At 37.8% G+C, this 20,337-nt stretch overlaps 1 long non-coding RNA gene across 10 annotated transcripts in view; it reads left to right on the top strand.

Moving 5' to 3' along the window:
* LOC112578050 overlaps positions 1–20,337 on the top strand; it is a 503,599-nt gene that overhangs the window by 262,434 nt on the left and 220,828 nt on the right. For 8 of the 10 annotated variants that reach the window (XR_006543315.1, XR_006543316.1, XR_006543318.1 and 5 more), the window contains 2 exons: positions 7,964–8,064; positions 16,561–16,691. This is a non-coding gene — a long non-coding RNA (uncharacterized LOC112578050). Of the gene's footprint in view, positions 1–7,963; positions 8,065–15,213; positions 15,305–16,560; positions 16,692–20,337 lie in introns of all 10 variants that reach the window. The other 2 variants (XR_006543317.1, XR_006543322.1) reach the window with 2 other exon arrangements.

Genomic DNA, 20,337 nt, shown 5'->3' with positions numbered 1-20,337 from the left:
AGTTATAATGAATTTGATTTTGGATGTGAACCAAACAGGAAAAAACTGACTATATGAACTGTAGAGAAAAAGATGGATGTATGTTATTGATGGTGCTTAAGAGAACTAGTGTTCAGGGAACAGGTTTGTTGAGTCTAACATGCTACAGAGGCAGAAGAAAGATAATAAATTACCTTGGTCAAGATGTCTAGAGATACTGTAGAAGTAGAGACACAGAAGGGAACAGCCTTGCTCCCTAGTGGTTGTAAATGAGGATAACTCATGAAGATGCCTTGATCCCTTGCATGAAAGATTACTTACTTAATCAGATTTTAATTGAGTGCCTTATGTTCTAGGCCAACGTCTAGGCAACTAGAAATATTTAATAGAACAAAACTGTCTCTCACTGGAAATTTACATTCTAGTGAGGATACACAGGTGACAAACAAACAAATATATAATTTCTTTCTCCAGAGTATAATAAGCACTATGGAGAAAAATGAAGTAGGATAGGTAGAATAAGGAGTGACAGGTAGAGGGAGGTTTTATTGCTGTTTTATAAAGCTGGTAGCATTTGGGACACCAGTTCCTTTTTGAATGGGAGATATTACAGCAGGTGGATTTTCATAGGAATGATCTAAAAGGGAAGGGATAGAGGGAAATATCATGAGATGAGTTACTGACTAAGGATGGAGTATGGGGTCCAGTATAAAAGTGGAGTCTTGGATGTAGATTGAAGCCTGGATAAGTGTGATGATGGGATGGGGAGGGAGGTGGGAGGAGGGTTCTGGATGGGGAACACATGTGCACCTGTGGCTGATTTATGTTGATGTATGGCAAAAAAAATCACTATAATATTGTAAACTAATTAGCCTTCAATTAAAATAAATTAAAAAAAAAAAAACCTGAGGCTAGTGGAGAGGTACAGTTAGTAGTAGTGCCATGATCTGGCTGTGGGAATAGGTGCTAAGTTTTAGGACAAGGTCATTGGGGAGGAGAAATTCAAGGAATGAGTAACAAGGGTATTATTGGATAGCTATCTGGTGGATATTGAAATCAACAAAAAGTAGGACAGGAGGGGTATTGAAGAGAGTTACAGTGAACCAAAGGCTAAATTCTTCAAGGGATAAATGACATGATCCAGGGGTTTTTAGATTGCAATAACAGTATTTAAAAACATAAATATAAAACATTTACCACTTGGAGAGAGACGCTCCTGTCTGAGCCTTCCTCCCTGACTAGAAGACTGGAGAGCAGTTCCGGTTTGCATTGGCTCAGTGGGACTATCCTTTATCTGGAACTTCAGAGACATTGAAAACCAGAAGGTATACAAAATTGATAGTTAAATGTCATCAGTCAAATCAGTCAACTGAAGAAATGGGTACAATTAGGTCATCAAAATGAGGTAGTGCTTGGGTAAAGTAAGAGATATGAGGACCAGGAAGAGGAGAGCATAGGAATGTATGGGGGTCGGATAACTGGAAGGTGACTTAGAGATGGGAAGGACAGAACAGTGAGGCAGAAAGTGGGTGTTATGTGGGCCTTTTAGAGGTCCCTAAAGTGAATGTGGGCCTCCCTGGTGGCTCAGATGGCAAAGCAAATGTGACAGAATTTGTCCAGCTTTACTTAAGTTAAAGGACCAAGATCAGAATAGATCACACTCAATTGCCAAAGAATGTTGTCTTTTTTGTATAATGACTATTTTACAGTTATGACCACCCCAACCAGTGCAAAATCCCATCTCTCCATTCTGACCATTGCTTATCAAAGTTGATATTTTTATCATTTCACCAGCCTCTTTTATTTGGGCATATTGGTGCAGGAAAATTGAGAAGCATTTTTCTTGAATTAAGAATGTTACATCAGTTTTACTGGAAGGACTGAGGGTTTTCATTTGAGACTACCCCACTGGAGGACATTGGGAGCAGCAAGGCAGCATTTGCTGATGACTTCAGGGTGGATGATGGCTTCCCTGGTAGCTCAGACGGTACAGCATCTGCCTGCAATGCAGGAGACCTGGGTTCGATCCCTGGGTCAGGAGGATCCCCTGGAGAAGGAAATGGCAACCCACTCCAGTATTCTTGCCTGGAGAATTCCATGGACAGAGGAGCGTGGTAGGCTACAGTCCATGGGATTGCAAAGAGTCAGACACGACTGAATGACTTCACTTCACTTCACTTCAGGGTGGATGAACAGTAATTAATATAAGTAGGGTAGGATGAGGTGTAGTGAGGTCCTGTTTACCCCACTGATGCTCTTGGGACCCTGGCTGCTGTCTTTTGTACTGACATTTAAAATTCTCCTTTTTCCATCATGTGGTCTGCTCCTCTTATTGAGTCTTTTTATGTTCACAGCCTGTGTAAGATTTTCTAACTAGAAAAGCTGCTCAAAATGCAGAACCTTGCTTCCCATCTCCTCTTTTTACTTCCTGCTGCTGTTCTTGAAAATAATTGCTGTATATAATCAATCCACAAAACTCGAGAATAGGTAGAACCTTTACAGAGTCTACATTATAAATTTAAGATCGCAATCTCTTCCTTTTCACAAATGCCAAAGATGGGGGTCTCTTCTTTCATTTCTTTCCTGTCAAAAAGGCCTAAGTTTAGTTTACTTTTTTTTTATCATCCAAACATTAATTTTGCAAAGCTAAGGAGCTTTTCCAGTTGGAATTTTAAAAGATAATATACCTGAACCCTAAAGCCCCCAATCAGAGGTAATACTTTAGGGACTTTTTCTGGGAGTAAGGATTTTTTTCACATTCCTATTTATCATTTAGTAGATTTCCTGTCTATATGCAAAAATAAGGTGTGAGAGTATGCATTCATCTGTATTTTCTATTAAGGCAAAACGGGCACATATCTTCAGTATTATACCATATTGTACAGGTTATAAATGAACCCTTAGAATTTTGACTTTCAGTCTTGACATAAACATATTATTTACTTACTTTCCTTAATTTATGCTATTTGGTTGTGAGATAAATGAGTTGATTAGAAATAGATTTCTGAAGTTTGAATGTTTTTGGAGAGGACAGTCATTTTGAGTTGGTGCATTATAAAACTCTGGACATGGCCATAAAGTTATTGTCATGTATCTCCTTAAGTGAAAGTGAAAGTTCAGTTATTGTTCCAAACCTTTTTCATACATATCCAGCTTTTACCTTTCCATCATACTTTAGGTAACCTTGCTTTACTTTAGTTGGGAGATTTTGAAGCATCTTTGAAACCATTTGGCTGCCTCAGTTTTCTCCTACATTAAACTCACTTTATCTTTCAAGGTAAACCACAGTGCTATAACATGGCCACAGTTTTCTAATTGACTCTTGTCCAGGCTGTTTTTAGGGCCCTTCAACTGCAGTTGGTGCTTTTGAGAGATCAATCTAAGAAGAATCTGTATAATAAACTTATTTAATCTAGATTCTGTTTATATCCAACCAGTGCTTCCTATGAAGCATTTTAACATAATTTTTACATTTCTGAGTTTTTAACTTTGATTCACTTTTGTTCAGATATTATATAAAGGTGTTGTATTTGCTAGTACACTTGAGAATGTGTAAAATGTTGCAGATTAGAAGTATCCTAATGCCAAGATTTAAAATGAGGATTTTATATGATTCTTTTATAATCTGTATAGCTGGTCCATTGAAGATGTATAACTGGGATGAAATCTTAGTTGTATTAACTAGAAATTTAGCTCACAGTTATCCTGGGAGCAAAGTACTGATTCATTTGTTCATTAATTCCACAAATATTTATTGACCACCTGCTGTGTGCCAAGCATTATAATATAGGCATTGGGAATACAGCAGCGAAAAAAATGGGATAAAAATTTTTGCCCTCAATGAACTCATTCTCCTCTACAATAAACTTCATTAATAACTAAAATACAGGGTGATAAGTGCTAGGAGAAAGAACTAAAGAAGAAAAGGAAATATAGTTGTTGCTTTGGAGACTGAAACAGTAGATTGGTGAGGGAAATACTCATTAAGGAGGTGATTCTTAAGTAAAGATGTGATTTATGAAGAAGGAAAATAACTTGCCTTTTAAAGTGAAGGCAAGTGAAGGAGCATCACTCTTTATGATTACATAACCACAGACTGGTGCTTTCTTTACCCTGTGTTTTATTGAGTTAGAGGTGGGGATCAGAGCAGGGGTAGATCTTTCTAGATCTTGAGCCAGTGGAGCAAACTGTGTGTCCAGGTTTGAGTGTTGTATGTGTTTTTTGACTTAGGTAACTGGGGACCTAGAAATTAATGTCAAAGTTGGAAATGACTCCCAGAAACAATCTGGCTTAACCCTTTCACTGTATGATGAGAAAATGGAATTGCCCCCTAAATGCTTGTTAAGCTAAATTGACCAAAATACTATTTGTGAAGACCCGGCACTAAACCACAAATCTCTTTCCTGGTAGAGTGTTTATTCATAATACTGTTATCAAGGCTGTTGCCCCAGAATCATACCCCTGACTCTCCATCCAACATAAACTATTTACAGTACTCCTATGTAAGTTTCAGAAGGAAGCTGCAAGGAGTTATAAACCTGTTAGAACCAGCTAGGCCCAAGATGGTAGAAGATTTGACTTCCAGTAGACCTTGAGTCCCATTATATGCTCATTGTAATACCTTAGCTTGCTAAACGACACACCCATTAGCATCTTGACAATTGATGATTACATGACAACAACCAGAAAAGAGCATACCAAGACTGAGAAGGAGAGTTGCATCAGTTCTGGGTCCAAACCACACCCATGTTCTAAAATAAGTCATATATATTCCTTCCACTCTTTCTAATCCTCTTGATTTTCACCTTGACTCTTCTATATATAGTACCTCCAATGGAACTGGGTTGAAAAGTGGATTTGCAAACTAAGTTCCCACTTCTCCATTCTTTAGCCATTGAGTAAAGCTTGTGCTGTTCCAGCCTCAGTATTGGTTTCCTTACTGGCTGCATGAATCTGACTAGAGAAAGCACCTCCCTGGCTGAGACAAAGGGTGTCGGCCCAGATTAGGATGCTGGCGCTGGTCCAGCTGATCCATTCAGTAATATATTTCACGTTCTTGCTGCACCACCACTGCCATGATGGTCATTGTGAACTATTTTAAACTCAGTTTATATAAGATGTGACTGGGAAACTTGGGAAAATAATCCCCAGTGATTTCTCTTCTCTATCATTTCTCTTCTTTAAAAGCAATGAACATTGTCATGGCATTGATTTCTGAGACATTGACAACATCACAAGAAGTCTTAAATGGAAGCTCTGGGTCTCCCATTTCAGTTCACAAGACTTTCTTTCAAGTTTTATTTTTTCTTTCTCTTCTCTCTTTAAATGGGCACAGCAGTTGGTTCTCTCTGAGCTACTGATTAGGATTTGATTGCAGTGATTATTTAGTTCTCTGTGCATCATTCAGCTCTAATCTACCCCACTCCACAAAAGACATTTGTGGTTGAATGAAGGTGTGCACATGTACTTCAGCAGGGACCCGTTTAAAGCACAATGCATCCTAGAAGCTCTTCTATTTAATGCAAAATATCCCCTAAATTTTGTAATTATGAATTTGAATTTTTAGTCTTTTGTATACCTAATTTTACAGTTCCCTAGATACTGAAGTTGAGATTTGTAGCATTTCGGGTTGGTGAGCAGGTTGTTTATGAAGTAAGCCTACATTAATGCAAAAGCTGCTTCGTCTCTCTTATATGCCCATTGCATTAGAGAGATGACTTCTGCAATGTGTAATCATAGAGGACATCTTCAGATACTGCTTTTTTGCTAGGCCCACTGAAAATTAAGGATGTTTGTGAGATCAGTTGTATAACTAGAAGATATCTACTAGCTAGACATTTTTTTCTATTAGCTAGACATCTTAACCTACTTAAGATATTTTTTTACATTGACCAACCCTAGAGAAAGAATGTTCTTGATCATTAATGTATTTAATACATTAAATATATTTAATTGTTTCAGATAATGCAAATTGTTACTTACCTGGACTGAAATCAAGTAAATATTTCTAGCAGTGGTGGTCTTCAAAAGATGCTGCACACATAGCCTAAGCTATATAAACAGGTATAGGTTAGTTGACCATGGATTCTGTCAATTCTTTTCATTCGTTTAAAAAATTGTCCAAGTGTGCATGCTTGCAGAGTGCAACAAATACTTATTATGAGTCCATAATGCCTTGGTGGTGGTGGTTTAGTCGCTAAGTCATGTCTGACTCTGGCGACCTCATGGACTGTAGCCCACCAGGCTCCTCTGTTCATGAGATTCTCCAGGCAAGAATACTGGAGTGGGTTGCCATTTCCTTCTCCAGGGGATCTTCCTGACCCAGGAATTGAATCCGGGTCTCCTGCATTGCAGGCAGATTTTTTCCCAACTGAGCTATAAGGGAAACCCCCATAATGCCTTAGATTCTGGGTATACAATAGTGAACAAGAGAGAGTTTTATCCCTCAAGGCATTCATCCCTTACAATGGATGATAAGGAAACTTCTAAGGCCATTTTGTTGAATTATATATGTTATGTCAAGCATCCTGAATGCATTGCCCTATGCATGGTACTAATAATACAGAGAAGATTAATGAAGTACTCTTGCCCTCAGGGAACTTACAGACTAATTAGAAAGCAAGATGTAAGCACATGACTGGATAACTAGCAGTGTAAGGCCTTGTACAGTGACAGATGAGTGATGCTCATTTGGTCCTTTCCTCTGTGTTCCAGACACTGGAACTGTCACTCTGTCACTCTCCTATACTCCGTGGAGGGAGTTCCCAGATGCCTCCAGTGATTTTAATTTCTGAATTTAGAATTCTTCCCTGTTTTACTTTGATCTTTGATTTTTAAACTTCTTTCTCATAATCTCTGAAAGTTTCAAAGGGAAAATATCTAGTCACTCTATTCTCATAGAATCCTCTCTGCTTGGAAGAATAATAATTCAGCGCAGGGGCTGGATTTTCCAGGCATATTATCTCCATTGAACCATTTAAATCCCTTTTTGCTCTCAGTTTTTGATCATTTCAGATTGCATCTGGCGAAGACCCCATTATTGCCACAAACTCTTTAATCAACTCAGTGACCTTCATCACATGGTAGGCAAAGATCCAGAGAGGTAATTTTAGCAGAAGTGAATCCCAAATGTTTGATTTGATGAAGGGATAAAATCACTCTATTCAACCTAAGTGACCCTATTTGGACTTTTTATTTAACAAAATCCTGGATTAGCTTAGATTGTCAGTGACCATCCTTGCATCAGATAAAATATAATTACAAGACAATGTTAACCTCTTGAAATTGGTTTTAAAAGGGAAAGAGATACAATTTGGTAGAAAAAGTGAGAGAGAAAAGGAGAGAGGGCTTTAGAGTAGATTCAGTAGATTTTTTTTAAGATTCTTTATTGCAGATGCTAAATTCAGATTTCTAAATGTGAATACAGCATGTCAGAGTGCTTTGTCATGGTGCAGACTGCATCATTTATTCTGTAGATGACTGAGCAGAGGAATGCTCTCAGGTTTTATGACTAAACCAGAAATACATTTCCTTTCTTATAGATGCCTAAATAATACATACTCCATAAAGCCTCTAAATATTCTTTTATGGGAAAGGGGTTTTGGTCTATGTTTATATAAAGAGATATATTTGGTTCTTTCTTGTTTTAACTGTTGGAGCTGACTTTTCACTTATATCACTGCCTACAATTTCTCTTTATTCCAGTCAGTTTTGTATTCTGATATTGAATTAATCTTTGGGAAATGCTTATATCACTCTTCTGCTCTGAACTTTAGCCTCATGTTGTTTCTCTAACAAAGCTCAAATATTTTATCCTCTTATTCTAAACAATCAGTTCATTTTTTAAAATGTTATTTATGAGTGTTTCAAGCAAATGAAACTACTGCTATTTGTCATATCCAATATAAACTTTTCTATTTCTAAGCCTTTTCCTTAAATATACTCCCTGTTTTCTTAAAATATGTTTCTCTGAACTCTTTTACAGCTAAAGCTTTTCTATATTTTGAGACTGAAAGGCCACTACTTTTACAAAGTTTTCCAGGATCTCCACTACCATAAGTCATCTTTCTCTGGCTTAAACTCCCAGTAAGTTTTATTTGTGTATTTTGATTGTCTACTACTTCTTATCATAATCCATGTTATGTATATGTATACCTGTGTAGATACACACAGAGTTTATATGTATATCTTACTTACATTGCTAGACTAACCTACTGAAGAAAATAATGATATAATCTTCTTCATTGTGCCTTATCTTGGTGTACTGTCTTCCACACAATAGGCATCTAATAAGTGTTCCTAATTTAGAATTTGATATGAGGCTTGTCTGTTTTAATCTATAGCCAAAGATGTAGAATTATGGAAATGCAGAAGTAAAGAGATCCTCACCATAAATAATTTTACTGTGGAGAACAATGAAAGTGATTGTTTCATGATGAAACTATATAAGAGGGTATGTGGTAGCCCCTCCATATCAGTCAGAATTTCTGTCAAGGGAATAGAAGGGCATGAAAATAGCTTGTGTAGTTAATTCACATACTGAAAAACATTAAAATGTGATGCAATTGAAATATTACAGTATATTCAAAGAGGAAGAGTAACAGCATGTTTTAGACTACAGTATTTGGTCCTGGTACCAATAAAGAGGAACAATAGGGTCAGAAATCAAAGGCTACACACAGCTTAGCAGCTATAAATACTTGATTCAGAGAGGTGGCTCTCATTTTTCATGGCATTCAACTAAAGAATTGTGTGGGTTGAGTTTAATATTTAAGATGCAGGGTACACATATTTGCCACCTCTGAAAAAGGAAAGCAAAAGTGGAATAGAATGAATGTTTAAAACCATATTCAAGAAAATGTATTGATATAAATGAAGATCTGAATGTACATATTAAGAGATCCATTTGTGTATGTAAAAACGAACCCAGGGTATTATCTATGAGACAGCAAAGACAGAAGACAGAGTCATTTATAAAGGAAAGGAAGTAGGTTGACATTGACTTTCTTAATAAATGTTCAGAACAATAAGTAAAGGAATAATATCTTCAAGACACTTAAGAAAAAAGATGAAGGATATTATTCCATTCAAGTTGTACTTTAAATTTGTGAAGGTTATAGGAAAAATATGGAACATTCAAGAATTCAGGAGATATTGTCCCTAGGAAACTACTACAAATAAAAAATTTAAAAAGTGGTATGGGGGACTTTGACAGAGAGATCAGTGGTGAATACTTCATATATTTAACTCTAGGTTGAAGATCTTAAAGTTGTAGACAATGGTTAAAGAAGTGTTTGTTAGTGGTAAATGTAATATCAAAGTAAAAATGACAGAAAGGTTGGAGGGAGGAAATTAAATGATTTCTTTGGATATTATCTAAAGCTGACAAATAATAGAAGCTTTACTATATTTAAGTGTACAAAGATTAGGCACTTAAGAAAGATATGAATATTGACTAAAAGAACATGATGAAGAAGAAAGGGTGGAAAAGATGTTATAAATGAATTTTATTGTGATATAATCATGACTCAATATATATTGTCCAGAGGAAAAGAGGGGCTATTACTAAAAATATTAATAAAAAGACAACTGACATAATAAAATTTCAACTTCTTTGATGCCAGAAGAATACAGACACAAAATTAGTGGCATATAGCTAATAATGAAAAGAACTCCAAGGAAATCTTAAATATCATTCCTTGATGTTGTTATTAACAGTGATGTTGATATTGTTACTTTGTGTTTTCTTATATATTACAGAATAAGCCAATAATTAAACAGAGATTTTTCCAGTGTATGAAAAACAAATACTAGTGTTGAATCAAAGAAATTAAATGAAAATCCTGTAATGTTAAATTTATTTCATGATAATATGATATCTGTTTCTGTTCAGTGGAAGGACATGAGAGCAGTGGCAGCTTATCTGGAATCAGCATTGTAATGCCCAAATTTTGTTTTCTAAATACCATTCACATAAAGGAATCGGGATTCTTTGGAGAAACGGCTGACTGTGGACTTGAAGGAAGGAAAATTCATGGTGAATTTAGGAAACCTTATTGTGCTAGAAAGCAAGGAAACCCTTACAGCCTGAAGGGTTGAGTCAAAGGGTCAGAGGGACAAGCACTAAGAGGTTCTCATTTGGCCAAATTTGGCACATTTTGTACATCTGAAAGAATATGACTATAGTTGATTGAAACACATAAGTATTCATGGGTCCATAAAGATATAAAAGAAGAAAACATTAAAAAAAAAATGAATTATGTGCCACCCTTGGAGGCAACCATTAAATTGAATCCTTCTGAAAATTGGTAATTAAAGACCATTATTATACATTTATCTTAGTTCTTCAGTGGGAACTCTAGTTGTGGCAAGCTGCTGCTGCGACTGCTAAGTCACCTCAGTCATGTCTGACTCTGTGCGACCCCATAGACAGCAGCCCACTGGGCTCCCTCATCCCTGGGATTCTCCAGGCAAGAACACTGGAGTGGGTTGCCATTTCCTTCTCCAATGAATGAAAGTGAAAAGTGAAAGTGAAGTCACTCCGTCATGTCCGACTCGTAGTGACCCCATGGACTGCAGCCTACCAGGCTCCTCCGTCTATGGGATTTTCCAGGCAAGAGTACTGGAGTGGGGTGCCATTTCCTTCTCTGATAGTTGTGGCAAGCTAAATACTCTAATTCATGAGCAAACATTTTCTCTGTGGAAGAATATTATGTAATAAATACAGAACAAATGAAAAAATTAAAAAATGCACAAATAATATTGATATATGCTATGTATTTCTATGTTATGTATATATATATACACACACACACACACACACACATACACACATATATCCAGGAAAACCTATTATTTTATACAAAAGTTTTCTGTTAATATTTTTTTGCTGAAAAGCATTCATTCATTCAACAGTCATTTGAGGACCTAGTATGTACCTTTCTCCACTGATCTCCAGTAGCATATTGGGCACCTACCAGCCTAACTCATAGTTTCATTGAGTTAGAAAATGCGGCACTCATCTCACATGCTAGCAAAGTAATGCTCAAAATTCTCCAAGCCAGGCTTCAACAGAACATGAATCATGAACTTCCAGATGTTCAGACTGTATTAAGAAAAGGCAGAAGAACCAGAGATCAAATTGCCAACATCCGTTGGATCATCAAAAAAGCAAGAAAGTTCCAGAAAAAACATCTACTTCTGCTTTATTGACTGCGCCAAAGCCTTTGACTGTGTGGATCACAACAAACTGTGGAAAATTCTGGAAGAGATGGGAATACCAGACCACCTGACCTGCCTCCTGAGAAATCTGTATGCAGGCCAAGAAGCAACAGTTAGAACCAGTCATGGTACAACAGACTGGTTCTAAATCGGGAAAAAGGTATGTCAAGGCTGTGTAATATCACTCTGCTTATTTAACTTATATGGAGAGTATATCATGAGAAACACTGGGCTGAATGAAGCACAAGCTGGAAACAAGATTGCCGGGAGAAATATCAATAACCTCAGATATGCAGATGACACCACCCTTATGGCAGAAAGTGAAGAAGAACTAAAGAGCCCCTTGATGAATGGGAAAGAGGAGAGTGAAAAAGTTGGCTTAAAACTCAACATTCAGAATACAAAGATCACGGCATCTGGTACCATCACTTCATGGCAAATAGATGGGGACACAATGGTAACAATGAGATACTTTTATTTTATTGAGCTCCAAAATGCAACTGCAGATGGTGACTGCAGCCATGAAAGTAAATGATGCTTGCTCCTTGGAAGAAAAGCTATGACCAACCTAGGCAGCAGTTTTTAAAAAGAGACATTACTTTGCCAACTAAGGTTCATCTAGTCAAAGCTATAATTTTTCCAGTAGTCATGTATGGATGTGAGAGTTGGACCATAAACAAAGCTGAGTGCTGAAGAATTGATGCTTTTGAACTGTGGTGTTGGAGAAGACTCTTGAAAGTCCCTTGGACTGCAAGGAAATCCAACCAGTCCATCCTAAAGGAAATAAGTCCTGAATATTCATTGGAAGAACTGATGCTGAAGTTGACACTCCAATATTTGGCCACCTGATGTGAAGAACTGACTCATTTGAAAAGACCCTGATGCTGGGAAAGATTGAAGGTAGGAGAAATGGATGACAGAGGATGAGATGGTTGGATGGCATCACCAACTCAATGGACATGAGTAAGCTCTGGGAGCTCATGATGGACAGGGAAGCCTGGACTACTGCAATCCACAGGGTGTCAGTCAGACACGACTGAATGACTGAACTGAACTGATGTGCCTTTGGAAGAAAAATGATATCTACGGATTTTTTTTGCATTAGGTTTTCAGTCAGGTCATTTAAATAAGCATTATAATTTTTATTTATCTAAAAATTACTGATGTTTATCATGTTTTCATGTGCAAATCAAAATTGCAATGAGGTATCACTTCACACCAGCCAGAATGGTCACCATCAAAAAAATCTACAAACAATAAATTCTTGAAGAGGGTATAGAGAAAAGGGAACCCTTTAGCATTGTTCATCGGAATGTAAACTGATACAGTCACTATGATGAACAGTATGGAAGTTTCTTGAAAAACTAAAAATAGAACTACATTATGACCCAGTAATACTACTCCTGGGCATATATGCTGAAAAAACCATAATTCAAAAAGACACATGTACCCCAATATTCATTGCAGAATTATTTGCAATAGTTAGGATATGGAATCAACCTAAATATCCATCAACAGATTAATGAATAAAGGAGATGTGGTCAGTACAATTCAGTCATTCAGTAGTGCCTGACCCCCTGCAACCCCATAGACTGCAGCACACCAGGCCTCCCTGTCCATCACCAACTCCTGGGTTTACCCAAACTCATGTCCATCTAGTTGGTGATGCCATCCAGCCATCTCATCCTCTGTTGTTCCCTTCTCCTCCTGCCTTCAATCTTTCCCAGGATCAGGTTCTTTTCCAGTGAGTCAGTTCTTTGCATCCGGTGGCCAAAGTATTAGAGTTTCAGCTTCAGCATCAGTCCTTCCAATGAATATTCAGGACCGATCTCCTTTAGGATTGACTGGTTTGATCTCCTTGTTGTCCAGTGGACTCTCAAGAGTCTTCTCCGACACCACGGTTCAAAAGCATCAATTCCTTGGCACTCAGCTTTCTTTATGGTCCAACTCACATCCATATATGACTACTGGAAAAACCATAGCTTTGACTAAATGAACATTTGTCAACAATGTGTCTGCTTTTTAATATGCTGTCTAGGTTGGTCATAGCTGTTCTTACAAGAAGTAAGTGTCTTTTAATGTCATGGGTGCAGTCACCATCTGCAGTGATTTTGGAGCTCAAGAAAATAAAGTCTGTCACTGCTTCCACGCTTTCCCCATCTGTTTGCCGTGAAGTGATAGGACCAGATGCCATGATCTTAGTTTTCTGAAGGTTGAATTTTAAGCCTTATTCACTCTCCTCTTTCACTTTCATCAAGAGGCTAGTTAGTTAGTTTCTTCACTTTCTGCCATAAAGGTGGTGTCATCTGCCTATCTGAAGTTATTGATATTTCTCCTGGCAATCTTGACTCCAGCTTGTGCTTCATCTAGGCCGGCATTTCACATGATGTACTCTGCATAGAAGTTAAATAAGCAGAGGGATACTATACAGCCTTGACATACCTCTTTCCCAATTTAGAACCAGTCTGTTATACCATGACTGGTTCTAACTGTTGCTTCTTGACCTGCATACAGATATCTCAGGAGTCAGGTCAGGTGGTCTGGTATTCCCATCTCTTGAAGAATTTTCCACAGTTTGTTGTGATCTACACTGTCAAAGGCATTGGTGTAGTCAATAAAGCAGAAGTAGATGTTTTTCTGGAACTTTCTTGCTTTTTTGATGATCCTATAGATGTTCACAATTTGATCTCTGGTTCCTAGCCTTTTCTAAATCCAGCTTGAACATCTGGAAGTTCATGGTTCACATACTGTTGAAGCCTGGCTTGAAGAATTTTGAGCATTACTTTGATAGTGTATGTGATGAGTGCAATTGTGTAGTAGAGTGAACATTGTTTTGCACTACTTTTCTTTGGGATTGGAATAAAAACTGACCTTTTCCAGTCCTGTGGCCACTGTTGAGTTTTCCAAATTTGCTGGCATATTGAGTGTAGCACTTTAACAGCATCATCTTCTAGGATTTGGAGTAGCTCAACTGGAATTCCATCACCTCCACTAGCTTTGTTTGTAGTGATGCTTCCTAAGGCCCACTTGACTTTGCATTCTGTGATGTCTGGCTCTAGGTTAGTGATCATACCATTGTGGTTATCTGGGTCATGAATATCTTTTTTGTCTAGTTCTTCTGTGTATTCTTGCCACCTCTTCTTAATATCTTCTGTTCCTCTATGTCCATACCGTTTCTTTCCTTTATTGTACCCATCTTTGCATGCAATATTCCCTTGGTATCTCTGATTTTCTTGAAGAGATCTCTAGCCTTTGCCATTCTATTGTTTTCCTCTATTTCTTTGCATTGATCACCGAGGAAGGCTTTCTTATCTCTCCTTGCTATTCTTTGGAACTCTGCATTCAGATGGGTATATCTTTCCTTTTCTCCTTTGCCTTTAGCTTGTCTTCTTTTCTCAGCTATTTGTAAGGAGTTGTGGTAAATATACACAATAGAATATTACTCAGCCATTAAAGGAACAAAATTGGGTCATTGTAGATATATGGATAGAGCTAGAGACTGTTATACAGAGTGAAATCAGTCAGAAAGATAAAAACAAATGTCATGTATTAATGCATATATGTTGAATCTAGAAAAATAGTACAGATGAACTTATTTGCAAAGCAGTAATAGAGATACAAATATAGAGAGCTAATATATGGACACCAAGGGGGGAAAGGGGCATGGAATAAATTGGGATATTGAGATTGACATGTATACACTGCTATGCATTGGATAGATAACTAGTGAATGCCTGCTGTATGGCATAGGGAACTCTAGTTGGTGCTTTGTGATGTCCTAGGTGGAAGGAAAATCCAGAAGAGAGGGATATGTGTTTACATATGACTGATCCTCTGATTTGCTCTATGGTAGAAATTAGCACAGTGTTGTAAAGCAACTATATCCCAATACATAAAATAAATAAAAAATAAGAGTTATGAATGTCATTAAACTATATAATTTCAGAACTGGAAGGACCAAAAGAAGTCATTTGGTCACTCCCTAATCCACACCCCTTCTCACTTTCTAAACAGGAATCACATTATCCAAACTCATATAATGGATACTTTATGAATCCTATCAGTAACTGAGGAAAGAGAAAGAAATTGACAAACTTCTAAGTAGGTAAAAAATCATTGCACCATATGAATGTTTAGCATATATTTTTAAAATACTAAGTATGTCTTTCATTAATCTGTTTTTAACCTTCAGAAAATTAAAACACACAGATGGCCAATCTAGGTCATTATGATTTTTTTCTTTTTTGACCAAATTGATATTTCCTCTAGATTGATATCAGACTTGAGCTGTGTGACTAAGGCAGCAGTTCAGGGACCAGGGCAGGCAAGTGCCCTCTCCACTCAATAACCAGCAAACTAATTTGATGTTCCTATTGACTTGAATCTGTCTGCTTTATATCTTGAGCCTATGAGTGTGTGACCTCTTCTGCAGAGATCTGCTGCTTCTGGGCATTTTGTAAAGTGCTGAAATTGTCTGGAAAACTGCTCTCTGTGTTTTGTAAAATAATGGAAAGGGAGCATTTCCTATCTGCCTCCTGCAGTGATTTCCCAATAATAAAATTGAAGATGTACATTTAATTTTATTTCCATTTAGTTCTGAGAAAAATCTTGAGGTATTTTAGTTTCTAACTATGACTCCTTATCTGTTATCTTTTCTGATTAATTATGTCTCCTAGCTGTAATTTCTTTTTGACTCTTCTTCATAAAAATGAGCTCCGTATTTTCCTGAGTCATTTTCCTTTTTTGAAACAAAGTAGAAATACAGAGGATAATATTTGGCCAGAATCTCAATCTTGAAACTCCATCCATGCTTTAATGTGTTTCACAACTAGGCAATTAAGAAACTAGCCTTCCCTTTAATCATCTCAGGAAATTAAAGAGATTTTTTTCATGGTTAAATGGCATTTCTGAAAACAATCGAGAGCACTTTTTGTAATTTATGCTGAAATTTTGTTTTCTTTGAACTTCTGTGTGTATATTGGTCACTTAAGAAACAAGGAACTCAATTTTCTCCTTTTCCTTTCTTATTCTTACCTTTGTAATTGTCCTTTTGAAATCTTGTGTGTGTGTGGGGGGGGTGGTGGTGGCAAAAGGAGCTTTTCAATGTACAGGCAACTCTGCTTTTGTTTTAGCCATTATAATAACAAAGCATGTTATTTTATGGAGGTTATGAAGCAATTTAATAATTTGTTTTTGTGCTCACACAACATCAGGCCTTCCATGGGGGCCTTGAAACACTTTCTGGATATATTTATTTCTCCAGGTCCTGGGTCTTTATAGACAAGAAATCTAAAATGGATTAGGTAGGAAATAAACTTTGTCCTAGGATTTGCACTTATGTCACTGTCCTCTTTTTGCCAGGACTGTTGTTTCTGATTCCCTGACTGAACTCTTGAGACCTTGGATCTGCCTGGATTGACTTGCCCTGTCAGATGTTTTCCCTAATGAAACTCCCTCTCCAGACTCCTGCTCACCCTGGCCGCAGGCTCCCGGTAAGTTTTTTTGCTAAGGCTATGATGTCATTGCAGGCTGGCATCCCTTTTCTTCATTCCTGTATCCTCTAACTTAGCATCTTGCCCAGAGTGGGAACTTGATAAACAATGACTGAATGATGGCATTGATTGCAGCACACAGTAACTTGGTCAGAGGTTATGTTGGAGATACTGGGCTGCTGAGAATTTGTGTGGAATCTTCATGTGAGAAAGCCAAAAAGGATGGAGTGGGTACTGAATTATTTACTTGTACACATCTCTTCTTCCTCTTCTGTATTTATTCACATTGAACTGAAATAAGTGTTGATCAGTGCAGGACTGGAAATAGACCATCCTTTGAGTCATATTCTCATTGGCTACCTGGTTTTTCCAGTTTCTATCCTTCATGCCTCCTGTCAGAATGATATGAATCCCCTTTACCTGAGTAATAGTGGAGGGAGGGAATCATAACCATCTTCATTTCAAAGGTAAAGTGCAATGTCTACATGACTCTGGGAGAGAGGGAGAAATTTGGATTGCGAGAAGTTCACAGCTCAATGACAGTAAAAAAAAAAAAAAAAGAAAAGAAATACTTAAATCTAAACTTTTTTGATGGGGCAAAATGTTTTAGGAGGATCAAGAGGCAAGAAACATATAAGTTGTGCCTTCTGTGAACAGCAGGAGCGTAGGGGTCAGGGAAGGAAAGAGACAAGAGAAATGCTCTGAAGATTGGAGGCCTCAGTGTGCTGGGATCCTGACCACAGGCAGCTGTTGAGCTGTAAGTGTGCCTATGAGAAAGCCAAGACTTTCTTGAAGTCTTGAGTAACTGGTGCCTTAAACATGGGCTTTTGTGCCTGTCCTCTTGGAACAGGGTTCCCTGTAAAAGCATGTATGCACTTCATTGACTGTTCAGATGAAGGACAGAACTCTGCCTTCTGTTACTTTGGTTATCTTCTGCCAGCCTCCTTCAGAAGCCAGGAAATGTCTTCCTCTTTATATTTTCAACTTAAATGCATCATGTGGATTTGTATGGCTGCTTTAAGATAGGGATTTGTTTTATTCTTTTTTTTTTTTTTTCCTTTTCTTTCCTACACCTTATCTTGCCATTAACCTTAGACTAGGAAAATGAAAACTCTGGGGGCACTTTGGAGCTTCAGCTGCCCAGACAGCAGAGGCTGAAGGGTTCTCTCCTCTCTGTGTTTTTATGTCCTTTCAAAATGTCAGTTAGTACTTTTAAAATAAAGTCTGCCATCAAAGACATGCTCTTCTCCTCCCTGTCTGGTGTGCCAAAGATAGACATTACTCTGTCTGCTTTAGTTCTCAGTTTCCTGTCATGTTTGGCAAAAATTTAATTGCCTCTCCTTTCAGAACAACTTTTATTTGTTTTCTTTGCTTCAACATTTCCTCTAAAGGAGAGTTCTTGCAGCAGGGGAATGCAGACAGCTTTTGTTTTTGCCGCTCCATGATTGGCTTCCCAGTGTCTTTTAAAATGAAATTTTGTGCCCAGAAAAGATGCCATGGAGGCCAGGCAGTGTTGCCTTATCCAAGGGTGACAGTTCACGTAGGGGGCCAAGTATACTCAGGTTTAATTGCAGGCTGGGGCTCAGAGCAGACAGTGGCATTTCTTTTCTACCTTTGAGTACTGTTCTTGTCCTGTCCTTGCAGACCGAAGTAGGTAATAATGTTAATAACAATAATACTGCCTATCAGTCAGCTTCTCTTACCCCATACTTAACGTTCGTTCTCTTTAGAGGGTTCTTGCTCTCCATCTTGGTGATTTTAGACTAATCCTTCAAAACCTGGCTCTCATGTCATAAGGAATTAACACACTTTCTGCTCTGTTGCCATAGCATTTTTCACATTTATTGTGTATTGACTCCCTTCATGGTTAAAGGATTCATTGTACATGAACCTAACAGCTTAGCACTCCCATTGCTCCCACCCAAGACTGTGAGATGTTTAAGGTTAAGGAATAATAAGGTCTCTTATACATTCTCAAATCCCCAACTTTTAGCTCAGGGTCTGATACATAATAAAATATATTTATCATAAAATCTTAAATGAGACAAAAATGTAAATGGTACTTTTGCATATAGATCTCCCTGTACTTGTCCCATTGGATGCAAGTTTATGTTCCTGACAGGAAAATGGCTTTAACGGGAACTGATTTTTTAAGTATTCACATGAGATCCAAGGATAAAGGAAAAAAGAAAAGTGTTGAAAATGAGTAAAGAAGGGTGACTAGCTGTCTCCTTTGGATTTTTGCAAGAAGTCAGAATCTCTTGAGATTCATAAACAAAGGGAATGATAAGGCTTTACAACTGAGGAAATGAAAGAATATATTCACAATGGTAATATGAACCAACATGAACAAGAAGACATTCTGAGAGGGGATGGGGAGTTCAAGCTTTCCAGGTAAAAAGCTTTGAAGCAGAGTTGAGGACACTGCCACAGGTCTTGAACAAAAAGGAGGAGTGACCCCAAGTGTGAATTCCATTTGGGGGACAAAACATTAGGAGAGGTTGCAACCAGAGCTGGGGACTCTGGAGTCTCAAAGAGAAAGTGTGTTGTAAATCCAGGTGAGGGATGAACTATGTGTGGACTGTGTTGTTAATACCCTCCCAGACAAGTCAACAAGGAGAGGATCTCCAAATTCATGACTCTGTCATGTGTCTTTCACCATTACCTAATTAGGCAGTGTGTTATGGCAGGAGAAGCTCTTTCAGGGGAAAGCAGGCAGGTGGCATGAGTTGTCATTCTTTCCTCTCACACATCAGCTGCATAACCTGAAGGAAGTCACTAATCCTCACTGGTTCTCAGTTGATTTATTTGTAATATGATAATAACTGTACTTTATCTGTGTTAGAGGAAATTATTACATGGAATGATTGAGCTCTTCAGCTATTATAAAATCTATGTATCTTCCTGGAAATCCTACAGTGTCACTTAACATGGCTATTCTTATGTGTCTTTTTTTATATAAATTTATTTATTTTAATTGGAGGCTAATTACTTTACAATATTGTATTGGTTTTGCCATACATCAACATGAATCTGCCACAGGTGTAAACATGTTTCCATCCTGAACCCCCTCCCCACACCATCCCTCCGGGTCATCCCAGTGCACCAGCCCTGAGCATCCTGCGTCATGCATTGAACCTGGACTGGTGACCCATTCCACATATAATATTACACATGTTTCAATGCCATTCTCCAAAATCATCTCACCCTCTCCCTCTCCCACAGAGTCCAAAAGACTGCCTTATACATCTGTATCTCTTCTGCTGTCTTGCATACAGGGTTATCATTGCCATCTTTCCAAATTCCATATATATGCGCTAGTATACTATATTGGTGTTTTTCTTTCTGGCTTACTTCACTCTGTATAACAGGCTCCAGTTTCATCCACCTCATTAGAACCAATTCAAATGCACTCTTCTCAATGGCTGAGCAATACTCCATTGTGTATATGTACCACAGCTTTCATATCCATTCATCTGCTGATGGATATCTAGGTTGTTTCCATGTCCTGGCTATTATAAACAGTGCTGCGATGAACATTGGGGTACACGTATCTCTTTCAATTCTGGTTTCCTCGGTGTGTATGCCCAGCAGTGGGATTGCTGGGTCGTTTGGCAGTTCTATTTCCAGTTTTTTAAGGAATCTT

The sequence above is a fragment of the Bubalus bubalis genome, chromosome 12 (assembly GCF_019923935.1).
Source record: "Bubalus bubalis isolate 160015118507 breed Murrah chromosome 12, NDDB_SH_1, whole genome shotgun sequence".
Taxonomy (NCBI): domain Eukaryota; kingdom Metazoa; phylum Chordata; class Mammalia; order Artiodactyla; family Bovidae; genus Bubalus; species Bubalus bubalis.
The sequence above is the reverse complement of the archived record's forward strand: the minus strand, read 5'-3'. Positions and strand labels throughout refer to the sequence as shown.